Here is a 13,307-nt window from a genome sequence, read left to right as displayed (position 1 = left end):
GGGGACCAATTTCGTCAAATTTCATTTTCCTGTTGTTATATCGTTTAGACTTAGGTTATTTCCCGCCGGTCGATGCGAAGAACTCGCAGCACCGGAAGTTTAAGTTTAGTAAATCCTCTGGCGGAACCTGAACGTTACGCTCGCGCACGTTTATTCTTTCATAGAATTAAGAGAGCTATGGCCGAAGATCAAAACCAAAGACGTCTTAAAGATTTCGCTCCACCATCTAACGAAGAACCTAGTTCTAGTATAGTAAACCCAATCATCCCAGCCAATAATCTTGAACTTAAACCATCTCTGTTACAATTAGTGCAACAGAGACAATTCGCGGGTCTCGCTACCGAGAACCCAAACCAACATTTAAAAATATTTCTTCAATTAGCAGATACTTTTAAAACCAATGGAGCTTCTCCTGAGGCAATACGTTTAAGATTATTTCCTTTTTCCCTCAGAGATAAAGCTCTATCATGGTTAGATTCCCTTCCACCCAATTCCATTACGACTTGGGATAACCTTAGAAGAGTTTTTCTTGCTAGATATTTTCCCCCGAGTAAGACCGCCGTTCTTCAAAACCATATAACTAGATTTACCCAAAACCAAGGAGAATCGTTGTTCGAAGCTTGGGAGAGATATAAAGAGTTGTTACGAGCATGCCCACATCATGGCTTAGAAAATTGGTTAATCATTCAAACCTTCTATAATGGACTTCATTACAACACAAAGATGACCATTGACGCTGCCGCAGGCGGTGCTCTGATGAACAAACCTTACCCTGAAGCTAGTGCCCTCATCGAAGACATGGCTCAAAACCATCAATCATGGGGAATCGAACGAGCGACAGTGGAGAAGAAGGAAGCCCAAGGAGGAGTGCATGAACTAAGCTCTATAGACATGATGCAGACTAAAATGGACGCATTAGCCCTTAAAGTCGAGCATATGTACACGAACCCGAATACTGTAGCCGCAGTTTCATCGGATTGTGAGATATGTGGAACCCAAGGACACCAATCCGCAGAATGCAGTCTATTAAACGAAACCCAGTCCGAGCAAGTGAACTACACCCAAGGGAACCCATATTCGAATACCTATAACCCTGGATGGAGGAATCACCCTAACTTCTCCTATAAAAACAATAACCCTATTCAAAATAATGCACCTCAGAGACCTAGTTATCAAGCCCCTAGATCAAATCAACCTATGCAACCTGTACCACAAAAGCCGAGCCTTGAGAAAATTATGGAAAATTTTATCACCGCTCAAACCCAACAAGACAAGGAGTTCATGAACCAAAACATTCATGTTAATGAATTGATTACTCAGTTAGGAGCCAAGGTTTCCCAAATAGTTACTCATACCAAGATGCTTGAAACACAGATCTCTCAGGTAGCTTTAAACCAAGCCCCTCAGACTACACCTGGAGGACAATTCCCTGGACCACCTCAACAAAATTCGAGAGGACAAGCCAATGCCATTACCCTACGAAGTGGGAACGCTTATGATGAGCCACCAAACCCAAGATTGAGTGAACCCGAAACTTCTAAGGAATGCACCAAACCCCCGGACGAAGTAAAGGAACCAGAAGAATCTGAAAACCAGGATGGTCGAAAGAAAGGAGAAGAACCTAAAGATAAAATTTACATACCGCCCCCGCCATATAAACCACCTATACCATATCCCCAAAGACTCAAACAAACCCAGATCAATAAACAATACCAAAAATTTATTAAAGTTATAGAAAAACTTCACGTAGAAATCCCTTTCACAGAAGCCATCACCCAAATACCTTCTTATGCAAAGTTTCTGAAAGACATCCTTACCAACAAACGTAGACTTGACGATCTGAAGCCTTTGGAATGTAATGCAATTTCCGAGGACAAATTAGCAAAGAAGATAAAGATCCTGGAAATTTCTCCATTCCTTGCCTTTTGGGTAATCATGTCATCGAAAAAGCTTTTCTAGACTTAGGAGCTAGTGTGAGCTTAATGCCTCTAGCAGTTTGTGAGAGATTAAATTTAGGAGAATTACAACCCACTAAGATGTCACTTCAGTTAGCCGATAGATCTATCAAATATCCGATAGGCATTTTAGAAGATGTCCCTGTTAGGATAGGTCAACTATTTATCCCTATTGATTTTGTCGTCATGGACATCAAAGAGGACAATGATATACCAATTCTTCTAGGTAGACCATTCTTATCAACTGCAGGAGCCATAATAGATGTCAAGAAAGGAAAGTTTACATTTGAGGTAGGCGACGAGAAAATAGAATTTATACTTTCGAAATTTATTATGGCACATGTGATGGGAGACTCGTGTTATGCCTTAGATATCATCGATGAATGTGTTAGAGAATTAGAACAAAAAGAAATTATTAAGTTACCATCAACCCCCATAAAGGAAGATGATGACTTTAAAGAACCTTACATCGATGATAACCTTTACGAATGTTTATCCCTTACTCCAGATCCTATACCATGCCCTAAGAAACCAACCTTAGAACTTAAGGAGCTGCCTAAGAACCTGAGATATGAGTTCCTCGATGAAAAGATGAACCGTCCAGTTATAGTCAGTGCTACCTTGAGCCAAGAGAAGACGAACCAACTTTTAGACGTTTTACGAAGATATCCCTCAGCCTTAGGATATAATATCTCTGACCTGAAAGGTATAAGCCCATCCGTATGCATGCATCAGATTTCGCTCGAAGAAGATTCAAAACCCTCTAGGGAGCATCAGAGAAGAATAAACCCTATAATGAGTGATGTTGTTAAGAAGGAAGTTCTTAAGTTACTTGAGGCAGGTATAATCTATCAGATCTCGGATAGTAAGTGGGTGAGCCCTGTGCATGTAGTACCTAAAAAGGGAAGCATCACGGTCGTGCAAAACGATAAAGGCGAACATGTAGCAAAACGTTTAGAAGGAGGATGGCGGATGTGTATAGATTATAGAAAATTAAATAAAGCAACTAGGAAGGATCATTTCCCTTTACCATTTATAGACCAGATGTTGGAGCGTCTAGCCAGACACTCTTACTTCTGCTATCTAGATGGATACTCTGGATTCTTCCAAATACCAATTCACCCCGAAGATCAAGAAAAAACTACCTTTACATGCCCCTATGGAACTTTTGCCTACAGACGAATGCCTTTCGGCCTCTGTAACGCCCCAGGTACTTTCCAACGCTGCATGATGTCAATCTTTGCAGATTACCTAGATGGTATCATGGAAGTGTTTATGGATGATTTCTCGGTTTGCGGATTCAATTTCCACAATTGTCTTGCTAACCTTGAGGAAATCCTGGAGAGATGCGTGGAGGTGAACCTCGTGCTAAATTGGGAAAAATGTCATTTCATGGTGACCGAAGGAATAGTTTTAGGACATATAGTTTCTGAAAAAGGTATAGAGGTAGATAAAGCTAAAATAGAAGTTATAGAAAACCTAAAACCACCAAAAACAATCAGAGAAGTCCGAAGCTTTCTTGGACACGCTGGATTCTACCGGCGTTTTATTAAGGACTTCTCCAAAATAACTAAACCGTTAACCGGACTTTTAATGAAAGATGCTGAATTCATTTTTGATGAAAAATGTAATGATGCATTTAATCTTTTAAAGCAAGCATTAATCTCAGCACCCATTATGAAACCGCCCGATTGGTCGGAACCCTTTGAGATAATGTGCGATGCTAGTGATTATGCAGTTGGAGCCGTTCTAGGACAAAGAAAAGAAAAAAAGTTATATGCCATTTATTATGCCAGTAGAACCCTAGATGATGCCCAACTTAATTACGCAACAACCGAAAAAGAATTACTCGCTGTAGTTTTCTCTATAGACAAATTTAGATCTTATCTAGTAGGAACAAAAATTATAGTTTACACCGATCATGCTGCCATTCGTTACCTATTAAGTAAAAAAGATGCCAAGCCCAGGTTACTCCGATGGATTCTATTACTACAAGAGTTTGATTTAGACATAAGAGATAAAAAAGGAACTGAAATTGTAGTGGCCGATCACCTTTCTAGGCTAGAACATCTAAAACCTGAACTAGTACCTATAAATGATGATTTCGCCTATGATAGACTGATCGCTAAAGTAGAAACCATTGAAGACAATAACCTAGACCTTTATGAGCACTCCCAAAATTCCTTAGCAATAAGTAACGTACCATGGTATGCAGATTTCGTTAATTACCTAGCTGCTGATATAGTACCCCCTGATCTTGACTACTACCGCAAGAAGAAATTCTTCCACGATGTGAGAAACTTCTATTGGGACGAACCACTCCTTTTCAAAAGGGGTAAAGATGGCATCTTTCGCCGTTGCGTCCCAGAAGAAGAAGTAAAAAATATTATCCAGCATTGTCATTCTGCACCTTATGATGGACATGCGAGCACCTCTAAGACATACGCCAAGATTCTTCAAGCTGGCCTATTCTGGCCTACCATGGCGCGATGTCTATGCTTACATTGTCAAATGCGACAGATGCCAACGCACTGGAAACATTTCAAGACGTGATGAAATGCCTCTAAGAAACATTCAGGAAGTAGAACTCTTCGACGTATGGGGTATAGATTTCATGGGACCTTTTCCACCATCCTTAGGAAATAGGTATATCTTAGTAGCTGTAGACTATGTGTCTAAGTGGATTGAAGCTATAGCCGCACCCACAAACGACACTAGGGTAGTAATCAAACTATTTAAAAACTATATATTCCCTAGATTTGGAGCACCACGTTTAGTCATAAGCGATGGAGGATCACACTTTATATCGAGAATATTTGACAAACTTTTAAGAAAATATGGAGTTAGACATAGAGTAGCAACACCATACCACCCACAAACTATTGGCCAAGTAGAAGTATCTAATAGGGAGATAAAACAGATCCTAGAGAAAACTGTTTCTATTTCTAGGAGAGATTGGTCTCAGAAGCTTCAAGAAGCATTATGGGCCTATAGAACCGCTTTCAAAACCCATATAGGAACTACTCCTTACCAACTAGTTTATGGAAAATCATGTCACTTACCATTCAAGTTAGAGCATAAGGCCTATTGGGCCATTAAAACTTTGAATTTAGACTACTTAGCCGCTGGAGAAAAGCGTATCCTGGACATTCATAAATTAGAAGAACTTAGGCAATCTGCCTACGAGAATGCAAAAATATATAAAGAGAGGACAAAAGCCTATCATGACAAAAGAATAGTAAAGAAAAACTTCAATGTAGGCGATTTTATTCTCCTTTTCAACACTAGGTTACGACTTTTCCTTGGAAAGCTACGTTCAAGATGGACTGGTCCCTTCGAAGTATCCAAGATTCTGAGATCCGGAGCCGTAGAAATCAAGAACGATACCTGTAGTCCATTCATTGTAAATGGACAAAGACTGAAGCTCTACAAAGGAGGAGACATTCCAACATACTACTCAAGCCACACCCTGATTGATCCACAAATTACCACTACTACAGGTGTATAAATTCTAACCATCAAGCTAATGACGTTAAACAAGCGCTGCGTGGGAGGCAACCCATGGTTTTTCTTTTCATTTTACTTTTTTTTCGCATTTATTTACATTTAGTTTTATTTTTATTTTATTTTATCTTATTTTGCATTGAGACTAAAGTTTGAATGGTTTGTATTTTCAGGATCACTTTCCTAACTTTTACAGGACGCAGGGTTTTGATGACATGCATGTTGCCTATAGAGACAATGCTCAGAGGGAGCGTTACATTGATTTATACCAGCGCCCTATGGCACCCACACGTTACCCTGATCAGCATTGTATGGAGGCACTGGGTATCGAGCCTAGTATCCGATTCCTTAGCCACCAGCTCCACTGGGATGAATTTGCTGATGACTTGAGCAACACATATAGAAACCTGACTTTGGAGTTCCTGAGTTCATTCGACTACGACCCATAATCTGGACCAGATGGGTATGCTGCTTTCAGGCTCTTTGGAGTTGAGTACTCCTTCAGCCAGAAAGAGTTCGGCGACTTATTAGGTTTCCAGACTACTCCTGATGCTATCCCGGAGACACCTTTGGGATATTTCCTGGGTAAGGAAGTGGAGAAGTTTTGGAGTGATATATCAGGCAGCGGAAGCTAGGACCCATCTACACAGTTATCTTATGTCATACATAACCCAGCCTTCAGATATTTTCAGATGATATTAGCACATTCCTTATTGGGAAGACAGGATGCAGAGACTCTACTGAGTGAAGAGGAGATCTTCCTATTATTTTGCGCATCCCAGTCTCGCCCAGTAGCATGTGGGAACTTTTTATTGAATAATTTCAGCGGTATCTCTAGATCCACCGAAGGAGTCATCGATGTTGGTGGAATCGTCACATAGATTACCGTCGCTTTGGGTCTATCTCGGAAGTTGTTGCATCTTCGGACCTACTGTGGATATACTACCATAGACATCGATTTCTGTTTGACCAGAGGATTGATGAGGAGAGCTTCTTTCCACCCATGTCAATTCCGATTGCTAGTTGACAGTGAGGCCATCCATTACTTCACATTGCCAGACCCTATGATGACTAGTGTGCATGATCCAGCGAATTGGAGTTATGCTCTAGAGGGCCAGGGAGAGACTGTTGAGGAGCCGAGATCGCCCGCAGTTGTTGAATACACACCTGCACCACCATCTCCTAGAATCACTGTTCTCTCTAATAATCATTCATTGCAGACACCCGACATACGCACCCAGATTGCTGAGTGCCGTAGAGAGATTGCAACGCATAGACAAGAAGTGGCGGACCTAACTTTACAGATTGGAGTGTCTGATCTCACCCACGCTACTGAAGCTGATTGTCTATATCAGGAGATCGCCGAGCTCAGACAGGAGATAGTCGTGCTCCGTGAATCCACTCAGGCAGACGACCACCCTAATACCTGATCTCACCATTTCACTTTATTTCTCTTTCATATATTTATCGTATTTTCATTTCTCATTTTACATTATCACATTTGGATACTATATAAACTACTACCGTACATTATTATTTCTATTTTTATCTATATATGTTTTATATTTATTTTATGTTGCATTTTAATTTTTTCAGTTATTTATTTATATTTATATTTAATTTCTGTTTTTGTTTTTGTTTCAGTTTCACTTTTTATTTTTGTTTTTACTTTTATAAAATTATGCAAGTCAAAGAAACTAGGAGAATCACAAGACAAATGCTATCCAGACCCCCTCAAAGCCATAGGACCTGTGGCGCCCGCCACAGCGTCTGTAAATGGTCGGGGCAGACCTCTCTTTTTCACCATTTTTGCTACTTCCAACCTCCAAAACCCATTTTTTCACCTTGGAAAAAAGCCATTGAACCCATAAAAAGCTCATACTTTCCTAACCATCATACCACACAAATCACAAATCCACTTTCCATTTTTGATTTCATCCGCCGGATTTTGTAAAAATCCAACCTTTTCACCAACCACTTCATCTTCTTCATCCACATTTCAAGAGCATTCAAATGGAATTCAACGGATTCGTTCTTCGAGGAGGGAAACCAGGGGAGAGACAAAGAAAAATCATTGAACGGTTGCAAAATCGGGAACTTCTCCCGACGAGGTATGTTGACGAAGATTGTCTATATACTTTAGGTATCTACCATAGAGTTTTTCATTTATTAGACTTCTTAGGTTTGCATAATTTCTTTATCAACAAAGAACCCACCTATGAGCGGCTGACAATCGAGTTTTTAAGTTCCTTAATTTATATTGTCAGCCCTAACACTGCTAGCACAGTCGGTACTGTTCAATTTAGAATGTTTGCTGTTGAATACCAATTCAGTACCGATGAACTAGCCAGTCTGTTAGGGATCCCTCATGGGGAGGGTGCTATTTTTGAGGCCCCTTTGGATTCCGAATGGGCTGTTAAGGTATTTTCCTTCTGGGAGCGTCTACCAAACACTTCCATTAACTCTTTTGAAGGAGTTCTTGCCTCAACCATCCATAACCCGGTCATCAGAGTTTTTAGATATCTGTTGGCATGCACTGTTTTTGGCCGGGAGAATCCAAATAAGGTTAACGCTAGAGAGCTTCTATTTATGCAAGGAAGCCTCACAAATAGGAAAATTAATTCGGTTCTGTTCATGCTCGCCCATATGATTTTAACTCTGAGTAAGGCGGGACCGATTTCTTTTGGTGGATTAATTACGTCTATTTCTTGGGAACTTAACCTGAACAATGAGTTGGCTACCCTAAACCCCTTACCTCCTTGCACAATTAACTTAAAATTTCTGAGAGACATGAAATTGTGTCGTTCAAGGAGAGAAGGAGGTTATACACTTATGATTCATGGTGTGGCCATCCCATCTGTTATTCTACCTTGCACTAGACGTACAGATATACATGATGAGAGGAATTGGACCTACGATTTAAATGCTCCACCTGTTTTGGGTCCTCTTCCTCCTAACATTCCTGATGAGGCGGGACCAGACATAGATGATGAATATGATCGGAGAGAGAGATCTCCCGTACCACATGTGTCCCCCCATCATCCTTCACCACCACACACCGCACCATCTTCTTCTTCTGCAGGTACCACTCCTGGCTTCTATATTACAGAGGAGATGTGGCGTGACCACATGGCTAGAGAGAAGAGGCGAGATGACCTACTCTCTACCATCCAGCAACAAATGGCGGACAACATGAGCTTTATGCAAGAGTCGCAGCGGAGGACAGACAGGTCCTACGAGACCGTTCTACAGTCTATGCTTGCGATAACAAATACACAAGCCCGTCAACAACAATACAACCAGAGACACATGGCACTAATTGAAGCCACCCAAGGTTCCATTATTGGTAACCTTCAAGAGGTGAGGACCACTCAGGATGCCCTGCAGGCGAGGATGGATCAGAGAGACCGTCGTCGTACCCGATCCCGTCGTCCACCTCAGGATGGCGAGGGCACTAGTGGTCAGTAATAGGTTGGCAGGTAACTCTTCCCTTATCTTATTTCGAAACATTGGGGACAATGTTCGATTTAAGTGTGGGAGGAGCATTTATCGTTGCATTTATCGTTTTCCTTTTATTTTCAGTTTATTTGCTGTTTTTAGACTGTTTATTTCCTTTTAGTTGTTTAATTTCCCTTTCAGTTGTTTATTTTGCTTTTTAGTATAATGCATGAGTCTGACAAGTCACCAAATATAGTAGATCCTTAGTACAATCCTACCTCCCCATACCTTTAGCCCCACCAAAATTTTTTTTGCAAAAAGAAAATAGTGTTATTTCGAAAGTTTTCAGGTTTTAAGGACATGTTTTGAGTAAGGATGCGGTGACTTGGGAGAACTTTGGGAAACATCAGTATCTGTTTTAGCACCATAGACTTCGTAAATATAGGAATCATTCCCGAAACCCCATATACCATGGCCTTAATCATCATTTCCGTATAAGTCCTTAGTAGTTTATCTCAGCAGTCAGCTCCGGCTTACGCATCCTCTACGTAGGGGACCGATGCAAATAAGTGAATGATCCAGAAGAACAAAAAAAATAAAAGAAAGCAAAAAGGAAACTCCGGTATAGGTGACCCTCACAAAGTCATTTAAACCAAAGAATTGTAAAAAAAAATTGCTACAAAAAGAAAAAGAAAAAGAAAAAGAAAAGCAGTACTCACTGTTAGTTGGTTCAGAGGTATCTCGCACTGAACTCGGTAGGGCGGATTACGATCCGATCCCCCACAACTACAGTTGGGTCCAGAAAAGGATTTACACATATTTATGTGACAGAAATCCCATGCTCTGATCATAATCACTAACAGGCCACTCTACTATGAAGTATGTACGGATAACGGGCTTAATGTGATTGCGCCTGAATGAAAAGGACACAAAAAGAGATGAAGAGGCAGGCCTAGGTATTGTGGGATAATATGGGTTGGTTAATATAGGAATGAAGTTTATGTCTGTATTTGCGGATTAGTGTCATCATGATACCCTTAGTTCACTCAGTTAGTACCTATCACTGCATCCCGACTTGAACTTAGAATTTTTACCTGAAGCACTCGTTTTTCACAAATTTTCTTTTATGAGCTTTTCAATGTTTTGCTTGAGGACAAGCAAAGGTTTAAGTGTGGCAGAGTTTGATCACACTAAAATTTACGTATTTTCGACTCCGATTTCGCATGCATTCTAGTTATTTTATTATCGTTTTGTTGTGTTATTACTGTGTTTTCCTTTGTTTTCAGGTTTTTACCTTAATAGGAGCCCCGATCGAGAAAAGGAGCGAAAAAGAGCCAAAAACCCTAAAAATCAGCATTTTGCTCTTATGGCTTACCCCGTGGCGGGCGCCACAGCCCAAGCCATGACGTGTCCAACTCAAACTTTCATCAACTCCCACGTTTTCCCACCACTTCCACTAAGGCGCCCCACTTTGTGCTTGTGGCGGGCGCCATGGCCTTGTGGCGGGCGCCACAAGAGGAAAACGGTTTCCTCTATTTTCAAGTTGAAGGGCATCCAAGTAAATTCCACCTTTTTTATTTGCCTATAAATAGAAACGCGAATTCAGTTTTACAATCACCCAAACTTAGAGCAGACGAAGATCCGAACGTTGGAACAAGGCGAAATCAGAAGCAACCTTATTTCACTTAGGCATATATTCAGTTTTATAAAGTGGTAATTGTAGCACCTCAAATTTGCACCTATCATTGTACATACATTCTCATATTAGGTCATAACATAACATGGTCCACTGCATAGCATTGCATTGTCCCTTTGCCTCAAGTGCAAGCCATTCAGTCAGATTAGGTCAAACTGGTCAGGAGATCAGTCAATCAAGCAAGCAAGCACAATTTCCAAGGAGCCAAGGCCCTAGGGTTGGTCCAACATGTTCACATGACTTGGGGATCCATTTGAAGTGTTTTGGTCAAGGATTGGGTGCTCAGAAGCCATCATTCAATGCACAGTCAGTCAGAAACCCTAAAAAGTCAAACTTGGTCAACTGTGATTGATTTTATGGTTTTGATGGATGGATTTGGTTTGAGAGAGCTTATTCATGTCCAAATAGGCCTCATATATCATGGCAAACATCATCATTGGAGAATTTGAAGCCAAAGCAGAAATTTCCAAAAATAGAAACTGGACCTGTAATTTTAACTGCCAAAAATGGAAACTTCTTGATCCCAAACTTAAATCATGATACAAGCTTCAAATTAATTTTTGCCCAACATGAAAGTTGAAGATCTTGTTCTCCCATTTCCAAAAAGTCCAAGAACTCTCAATTCCCATGTATGGTTGGCAAGATATGATCAATTCATTTTCAAAAATTCTTGAACTTCAAAAGGCCATATCTCTCAAACCATTTGGCCAAATTTGGTGGGGTTTGTTCCAACAAGTCACATTTGACCTCCTCTTTCCAAAAATATAACCCTCATGCACCAAAACCTCATGGATCAAAATGGCATTTTTTGACTTACTTGAATTATTTTTAAGTGAGGTAAAAAAGTGAACTTTTGATTTATGCACTTCCAACCATTTTGGCTATTCAAAATTGATCTGAAATGTTGTTTGTGACATGTTTGCAAGCCCAATTCGATCTGCAGCACCATGCACCCCACCACTCAAGTGAAAATGGCCAATTAGCAAAAACCCTTATTAAACCAATTGGTGATTAGCATTCGTTGAGCAGACCTTAAACAGCATACAAATACTCCTTTTTCTGCTCATTGCAACCCTAGCAGCCAACACATAATACAGAAAAACCATCTTTCTCTCAATGCTCATTTTCTCTCATTTTGGAATTTTCTGTTAACAAACCTCAAGCACTCGAGCCCTGGCCATTTACCTCATCACTCACCATCCTTTTGAGCATAGTACAAGCTTCATTTCACAACTGGAACAACAATTTCGAGCTCTGTTTCTCCAAGCATTCATCAATGGCAGATTTCGATTTGTTTTGTTTCAAGCATCACTGAGCTAAACATCTTAACCATTCATCATCTGGAGCTTAAACCTTCATCTGTTTCGAGCTTACAACATCAAACAATAACTGTTTCACTCATTGTTTCAAAATCAAGTAAGATTTCAAATCTCCAATTTCTTGAAACCATGCTATGCACTTTGTAGATATCCTTGCCCTGGTCATTATAAGCTTTGAGTTGATGAAAATGGTTGAGTATTTGTGATGTTATGATGTTTTAAAGTTTGATGTTGCATATTATTTTTGCTCGATTCATGATTTGTAGTGTGTTTTAATGAAAATGGATGATGGATTATGTATGTACAATGTTTGCTGATCATGTTGGTATCTTCAATTTGTGTTTCTGGGCGTTTTAAAATTTCGCGATTTGAAATGATGAAGATGAAGCTTGCTGTTCATGTTAAACCCTAGCTGCATATCATTTCCCAGATTTTTGTCCTATTCACGTGCATGGCACTGTTGGCCCATAACAACCAATCACGTTATTTCCTGATCATGAGCAAAACGGCCGCGTTTAGATTAGTGGATCCAGTAATTGCAAAAATGCCATCCGTGGCATGTGACACATTGAATTATGTTGTTTTCTCAATTTTAATTTCACTTTTTGATCACAAACTTTGAAAAATCATAACTCTTTTGTTTTTAGTCCAATTTCCATGAGATTTTTTGCATTCTTTTCATCATGATCTCTACTTAATTGTCATATTTTTTCCAGATTTTTGTGATGAATGGATTTTATTTGGCATATTGGTTTGTAACATGTATCCCCATTTTCCACATTCCACCAAATCATTTGTGAAATAGTCATGCTTTATCCTTTGACCTTGAAACTTTTTGTGCACAAACTAGACACATCCATGGTGATTTTGGTATAAGGTTCATGAATTTATCTTATCTGGATTGTGAGTTATGAATTTTTGAAGTAGGGTGTGACAATTTGTGTCACACCATTGATGTGCAACTTGTTGATTTTCTTAACCATGCTTCTTGCCTCAAAATGGATTGAATTTTTGCATGATTGAGCTCTTGTATGTCTAGTTCACATGGGATTTTTCTTGGAATTATTTGTGGCATTTCCTAATTGTTTGAGATTTTATCCCCTGTTTGACCAAAATGTTGACCTTGTGTGATGAATGTGCCCATTTGTTTTGTGAAATGCTCATACTTTATTAGATGGACATGAAATTTCATATGTGTTTACTAGACATCTTAATCTTTGACATGGTTTTAGTCCCATTCATTTATCTTATGCCATCTCTGATTTATGAATTTTTCAAGTTGATGCATGTTTGGTTGACTTCTTTGAGCATGTTCAAAATTGCCTTGCCTTTCTGATTTTCATTGATAGCCTTCCACTTGTCCAAATGAGATGAAATTTGACATGCTTACCATTC

General features: G+C 39.8%; 1 non-coding gene across 1 annotated transcript; it reads right to left on the bottom strand.

Annotated features, from left to right (window-relative positions):
- Positions 1-561: 561 nt before the first annotated feature.
- Positions 562-668, bottom strand: LOC127124059 (small nucleolar RNA R71). The gene has a single exon (XR_007803700.1). It is a non-coding gene; the product is annotated as a small nucleolar RNA R71 (small nucleolar RNA).
- Between the last annotated feature and the right edge of the window lie 12,639 nt (positions 669-13,307).

The sequence above is a fragment of the Lathyrus oleraceus genome, chromosome 2, assembly GCF_024323335.1.
Source record: "Lathyrus oleraceus cultivar Zhongwan6 chromosome 2, CAAS_Psat_ZW6_1.0, whole genome shotgun sequence".
In the NCBI taxonomy this organism is placed as follows: domain Eukaryota; kingdom Viridiplantae; phylum Streptophyta; class Magnoliopsida; order Fabales; family Fabaceae; genus Lathyrus; species Lathyrus oleraceus.
This window is presented reverse-complemented; position numbering and strand designations above follow the sequence as displayed.